Source organism: Oncorhynchus nerka, linkage group LG28 (assembly GCF_034236695.1).
Source record: "Oncorhynchus nerka isolate Pitt River linkage group LG28, Oner_Uvic_2.0, whole genome shotgun sequence".
Lineage (NCBI taxonomy): Eukaryota > Metazoa > Chordata > Actinopteri > Salmoniformes > Salmonidae > Oncorhynchus > Oncorhynchus nerka.
The window spans coordinates 79,850,976-79,858,733 of record NC_088423.1 but is presented as its reverse complement, the minus strand read 5'-3'; positions in this window follow the sequence as shown (position 1 = coordinate 79,858,733).

Genomic DNA, 7,758 nt, shown 5'->3' with positions numbered 1-7,758 from the left:
AATCAGACCCCCTCGAGCGATTCTGGACGAGTTTATTAGACATGCGCCGTGATGAGCGCGATTCCTCTCACTAATCCCCAGCGGAATTACCCTCCTGTATTCATGTTTCTAAGAAACTGACTTTGACGAAAAGGAAACATTTAAGACACAGCAGAAAATACCTCTGTTGTCCTCTTGACGAGCGAACTCTCGACCAGAATCATTTCTCTAATTCCACATGAGCCTTTCTCTCATCCTCTCCTCCCTACACATTAGTGCATTGCTTTCATTTGATTTAGGAAATACATATGAGGGGGAAGAGGTCCATTTTCAATGTAAAGAGCAGAACCAATTTAGAGGAAATTGATTGACTGATTGTTTCCTTCTCTCCTCTCACCCTCTCTTTCATCAAGGACAATCTGTAGCATAACACATTTACTGATTGCTGAAATGAACTTTTCCGTTTATATTCACCCCATAAATTGTTGATATAGGCCCACTCTTTAATCAATGTCCAGAAGATGATTGTTTAGACTTTCTACTCATGTTCATCTGCATGTCATATGCACTATTGGCATACTGAAGTTATATGAAGTCCAATGAAGTCTTAAAAACATATATTTTTTAATCATAATCGAGAAAAATACAAGCCTATATTTGTAAAATATTTTTGTAATTCTAAATCAAAGCTGAAATAACAAGATAACTCTTCAGTTGCTCAGGCCCTAAAGCTGCCATGGTATTCCTAATTAGATTTTATTGCTTTAAATTCAATCTTCCTAAAACAGAGAAGCTGTTGTCACTGAAGGAACTTTGCAGGGGACATCTTTAATATGTTTACACAACACAAGCTACTTTATTATTTTCAGATTCAGTGAGAAAAACTATGATATAATCACACATTTAAATGACTGGTAGACACATTTGATTGCTCATTAAGTAAATCATCAACTGCTGATATTCCCTTGACAAATAATTTAGGAGATGCAATGCAATATTACCATATTTGTCTGCATGAGGGAAAATGAAACATTTTGTGCTTCATCATTTTTTTGTGCTGCAGTGCTAGGATTGTTCTGGAATCTGGACAGTTTGCAAGGAGAGTGACTTTCACAGTTGAGCTCTGTCTCTGAAGATGGTAAGGGTTATGGTTACCACATTGACAGGGCAAAGCAGACCACCAGTCACCCCAGTGGTCAGCCTAAAGTGCCAATGGTCAGTCAGTGTCAGTGGTGATGTTATGTAATGCTGTGTTCAGTTGACTTCTGTCCAGCCTCTCTGCATCTTTTCCTCCAGTGGATTTGTTGGCCACCAGTCAATTGCAACAGATGGTTTTATTCAACACAAACAAATCTGTCCTTTAGACTCCACTCCCACTTGCTTCCCTAGTCTCCTTTTGTTACGTTCCCACTAGAGTCAAATAAATGTATAAAATATATAAAAAGCATTATTAAAGAACCACAGAGAAAAGTGATGGTATAAACTGCAGTCTCTAGTTCATTATGATGACCACAGAGCCCATGCCTACTCATGTTCCCACGGAATGGAGCTCCTCTCTTGGTTTACTTTGGTTTTGGGTTTTATTTGGTGTTTGCCTATCTGCATATATTGAAACCAGTATAAATGTGTTTTTCATTGCAGGCTGGGGCCACATGCTGCACACAGCAGTGGTTTTAGTTACTGTCATATTTTCTGGGTGAAACAGTCCTGAAATGTACTGTATGCAGTAAGAGATAATACTTTGACAATATCCCAGCTAGACTCTCTGTTTCTTTAGTAATGGTTCTCTGACTATTGTAAGGAATGTATGTCTTCCCTGGTCCTCTAGTCCATGGTTCCACATTCCCAGAAAAAGAACACTGATAAACACCCTCTCTGGATCAAGTGGAGAAATACATCATATTATTGAGATGGGCCTCTTTCCACAGTCACTTTAGACAGCTATTTCACTCATCTATTTGATGTTTACTTGTTTCTGCCATTTATGCACTGGTGTAGCAACAGCTCCATCCAGAACTGTCATAGGATGAAATACAGCAGTTGAGATGTGTGAAGCAAGCAGGGCCTTGGCTGGAGGCTGGTCCCCCCTTTGTCTTGTATTGGTTGCAGTAACACATAGCAGCCTGTTTATCTATTTGTGTTGTGTCTGTGTCACCTTAGAAACCCTGGAAGATAGTTTTCTCATGACTCCAGTACAGCAGTAAACGCCTGACAGATCCGACAGAGTATCACAGAGGTGATTTATCACATCTGGACGTTCAAAATAAATAAATAAATCATGGAAATATGCTTTTCTCACATATTAAGAGTTCCTTATGTAAACTAATGGGGCGATTACTTGTAGGCATTGGCAAAATAAAAAAATGTACCTGGTCAAACTTTGGACAAACGTTTTGCTTTTGTTTTCAGAGAAATCTGTATTTTATAAGACTGTCTGTCTGTACTGTACAGAAGCAATAAGAATGTCCCAACCTCTCAAACTGAGCTGACTCTGACAGCAGATAGATTTTTACATTGTTCTTTATTGGGCCTCATTGTTACATTTATGCATGACCTGAGGTTGAGGGAACACATGTGCTTTATTTCTCATGCGCCCTATACAGCAGTGTTTTCCAAACGCAGTCGTAAGGGACCCCTTCGGTGCACATTTTGTTTTTTGCCCTAGCACTACACAGCTGATTCAAATAACCAACTCATCATCAAGCTTTGATCATTTGAATCAGCTGTGTAATACTAGGGCAAAAACCAAAACGTACACAATGGGGGCCCCGGGACTGAGTTTGGGAAATCCTGCTTTACAGCACTGGGAAAAGGCAAGGACTTGTAAAAGAACAGGGGCATCAACTCCAGTTGTTTAATGAAATTCAAACTGCAAAAACTCTGATTCCTAATTGTGTTGATTTCCTGTTTCTAATAATGTCCAGAGGGTTGATCCTGCTGCCAGTGGAACTGATTTCTTTAGTACAATTTACAGATTTTGTCACATCAGCTCCTGCAACACCCTCTACAACTCATCCTGTGTCTCCTTGACCTGCCGCCACTCCTCTAGTACTCTCTCCCCTCCCTCTCTCTCTGTGTGTTACTTCATCCCAGTCTCCTCATCTGAGTCTGCTCTTGGGTTGCCCGGTTCCACTCTGTGTAACAGATGTACAGACTTTTCCTCCCTCGTCCTGCTGTTTTTCAGCCCCATGACTCCCAGCTGTGTCTCCAGGCCTTCGCTCCTAACAGTAATTTATTGACACGTCTCCTCTGCACGTGTATGGAGCTTGATAGGGGTCCTAAGTTCATTTCCATGCAGCCAAAAACCTGTTCATGTGATGAAATGCATGTTGTTCTTGGCGTACTAGAAAAGGAATGACACTAAGTCACTCTGCTGTTGGTCCCTGTTACGGTTTTGGGTACACTGGGATCTGAATGTGGATCTTCCATCTTCCAGAAATGTCCAGGCTATCATAAAAGAGAGAGGGTCTAATGGTTCGCTTAGAATACCCACACCATACCACCCCTTTAGTACGACTGGGGCTCCACCAGCTCTCTCTCTCTCTGTGTGTTGGTGTGTGTGTTGGTGTGTGCGTGCGTGCGCGCCATGTTCCTCTGATTTATTAGATGTTGGCTTTCAGCTTTTGAGGAGGCTGGAGAGGACAGTTCCCCTGCTCCCACAGGTGCTCCCAGCAGCCAGCAGCCAGCAGCCAGCCCAGAGACAGAATAGAACAGAGCCGAGCCTCCCAGCAGCCAGCCCAGAGACAGAATAGAACAGACCCGAGCCTCCCAGCAGCCAGCAGCCAGCCCAGAGACAGAATAGAACATACCCGAGCCTCCCAGCAGCCAGCAGCCAGCCCAGAGACAGAATAGAACAGACCCGAGCCTCCCAGCAGCCAGCATCCAGCCCAGAGACAGAATAGAACAGACCCGAGCCTCCCAGCAGCCAGCAGCCAGCCCAGAGACAGAATAGAACAGACCCGAGCCTCCCAGCAGCCAGCAGCCAGCCCAGAGACAGAATAGAACAGAGCCGAGCCTCCCAGCAGGCGGTGGAAGAGCTTTGACACAATTAAGACCTCATCTGGAACCCAAGCACCCTGCCTGGCCATCTGCTGGTGTGGATCATGGTCGATCCTACACTCAGGCCCAGGCAGCAGGATGTAGAGAATATACATACTCTAACAGACAGGAAGTGGTGAAGAGCAGGGAGTGGTCTACACATCAAATGGAATGAGGTGATTAAAACAAGCCACTCAGAGAAGAGTAGGGAGACTTGAGAGGGAGACTGGGAGAGGGACTGGTGCTGAACCTACAGTACAGTAGCACCGTGGCCTCAGAATTGGAGATGGACCAGCCACTGACTTCACACACTTACAGTAACTCAATGGATACTAAAGAGAACGGCTGTGGAGCACTAAACCATGAGTATGGGGATGGAGTAAACTACGTTCTTATGTCCACACTAGCAAACCACTTAGAATATATTGGGCATTCCTTCTAAGTAGTGTGGTAGTGTGGATATTGGGACGTGCAGTATGATGGGACACATTGCTCAGACACTATAGATAAGACAGAAAACAATAGCAAGCAATTGAAACCAGATCTGAAAAAGTATTTCCCAGAGTTTAAAGAGAAAAGCGAGAGCAGACAAAAGGCAGGGAGGCAATACTGAACCCCCCCTCCCTTCACTTCAAACTACTTCTGGCCTATGTCCCTGGTGGAGCTGTGAATTAAGTACCCCTGATTAATTAATCAGACCTCAGTGTGATGTGCTGTACCTACTGCAGCTGAGCTGGCGCCCCAGGGTAGCCTAGTAGTGGAACACACACTATGACAGAGAAGGAGAGAATTCATCATGTCATTTGCATTAAAGCAAATAGTTCAGCATCCTAACTCAGTTTGGAGGTAACATAGTCCCAGAGGGAATGGAAGTGTGTGTTAGTGTGTGTGTGGTGTAATTTCTCTCCCTGAGACAGAGGCAGTTTAGCGGCTGGCCTGAAGCAAAGTCCTGCTCGTTCCGCTTTAATTCAATGAAGGAGAGGAGCAGGGAGCATCCTTCTCCACATGATCATAGCCTAATCAGATATACCATACAATCTCTGCCCCCCCCCCTCTCTTGCTGCAACAGGAAGCAGAATCCCAAGTCATTTGGTCCCATGCTAACGTGGTTTAATGCTTAAAGTGCAGGACTATTAGCCAGATAGTTCAAAACTAACGACAACTACCATTGTGATATAGCTTCTTATACACTGCCACTGCTTCCACAATCAAGACCTACTCAAATTCCAAATGGATACTTTACAAGAATGAAATAGTAAAACCAAACATTTACACAGAGGGATTTTAGGTCTCCTTTCTGAGGGGGGTTTGCTCACTGTCACCATCTGCTTCTCAGTACATTTACAGTTTAAAACAACCACTTCTCACCCATTTCAAGATTACCTCCTCGTCCTATATAATAGGTCTGCTGTTAAAGACTGTTGGGTTTATTTGTAGCCTGCGGTCCAATTTGTTTGGTATCACTGAGCACATAACTAAGTCAAGGCCTCTACGCCCCTTTCAGACCTTCAACACATGACCTGTAGTCCACTGGGGCCCTTAGTAGCTACATAAATAAATGAACTTTATTGACCACAGATTTCTCTGGTTCAACAACATTAGGAGCACAGAGGGTATATCTGATAGGCTGTGCTGGTATCGCAGAGGGAAAGGTAGCTGCAGGGCTTGTTTGATTAAGGTAGTTTGATAATGTCAACATTGATCACAGAGCTAGAGTGGTTGATTGTCTGTATATGTGCTATATGGTTTTCTCAATGACTGTGGGTTCTGTGTGTGTGGTTGAGTTGTAGGGCGCGCTGAAGCATTCAAGTCTCAGCAGTGAGAACTGTTGATGTTCGCCTTTCTCCACTCCAGTGTATAACTGATCACAGTCCCGCTTTGAAAGATCCAGATTAAGAACAAATACCCTCTGGTCTGAAATGACATGTTTGCAAAAATCAGGAACGAAGATCAGGGAGAAGACAAACAAAATATCTGGCATGGCTCTGTCAGAGATGTCATTCCCACATGTGGAGTTGGAGTTAGAATGTACTGCAGCTTGGGCTCACATAAACAACCATGTTTAGTTTTCCTTATGACAGCCGGCTGTGTGGTATTTTGCTCTCCTCCAGGCAGTGCATGTGGAAATCTCTAGTCTGTGTGGTCTGGTCCCAGAGCAGGTCCCAGACACAGTGAACACCACCCTGAGTGTGGAGGAGATAGGGGACAAGGGTTTGATATGAGCTGTGGTGGTGCTCTTCTGTCCCTTAGGACACCAGAACAAGCTCTGATGGCAGCTCCCCAGCATCAAGGCTCATAATCTCTCTTCCTCTCTCCTCCCATGGTCATTGCTCTGTTCCTGTTAAACCAGCCTCTGCTGGCTGGCTGTGCATCACATTTTGGGATGGATCTCTGCCCCCTAACGACATCACTGTCACATAATATGACTCTCATATGTTTACTCTCTGTTTTTGGTCTCATTTATTTATTTTGTCTGGCATGGGAACAAAGCTGAAGTGACGCACTGGGAGAGTTGAAGAGAGGCTTTGGAGTGCTTGCAAAGGGAGTCAGTGCCAGAGACACACAGAACTGAGAGTCTATAATGATCGTTATGGGATACAATCATTCCTGTGTGTGGTAACTATGGTCTTGGTTTAGCAATGGCAACAGTACTTGTACGCTTGGCTAACCAGCTAGTGATACATCTGGTATGTGTGTAGGACACATGCTGGGAGAGGAGAACCACAGCAGAAGCACAGAACCTGGTCTGGCTCTTTTCACCCAGAAGACAAGGTGATGACACTGATAAAGAGTGATGAGAACCAGCAGAGGCATCATGCCCATAGTGAGCACATGTGCCCTCATATTTGTCCTGTTAAAAAAAAAGAGTTTTTTTGTTGTTTCTCTGTAATACTACTAGCTAGCTATTTTATTCCGTTTGCTTTGGCTATCCCAGATAGGCTCCCAACCTCAACTACAGCTACCTGTACCAAGAAGCGATTTCAATCAAGTTAGACTAGCTAGCTTGTTTATTGATAACTATCTTAGCTGACAAGCCTGCTTGCGAGGTTGGTAGACTTTAGAAAACGCACACTCTTTACAAACAGTTTCCTTTAAAGTTGATGCAGCAAAAATGTAATGAGCAGTTTAATTCAACTGTTCCCACACCTCGTGTACCTGCTCATCACCAGTTTTCACTCCCCTTCCTGTTATGTCACAAGAATGATCTGAGTGAATTAGTGACTTTTCACACAGGTGTAATTGGCTCAGGGCAAGATGCAGATTGAAGAGCAGATTGAGAAAGAGAAGGGAAAGGGGAAAGGGGGGATGAGGAGGAGGAGTGAGAGGGGAGGAGAAGGAGGAGGACAATGGGTGGCAGAGGAGAGAGACTAAGTTCTTGGGGAGGAGGAGAGGAAAAAAGAAGAGGAGGAGATAAAGGGAAGTAGAAGAGAGGGAGGAAGAGTGGCACTGGGCCATTTGTCAGAGCTGGTAAACAGGGAGTGGTGGATGGAATGCTCAGTGTTGAGGGTTGTGGCTTAAGAGTTGGCAGACACCCTTATTGACAGTGTTACTCGGGACAATCCAGGACACCAAGAAACAACCTTCCAGGATTTGAAGTCCTTCCTGTTAAAATTCCTCCTTTAACAGTTCTCAAAAGCCTCATTCTCAACTCATATAATTCTCCTCAAAGGCAAAACATTTATTTCATTTGACAGAGCGTAACGCCTAACTGTACGTGGCTTTGGACAAGAGCGTCTGCTA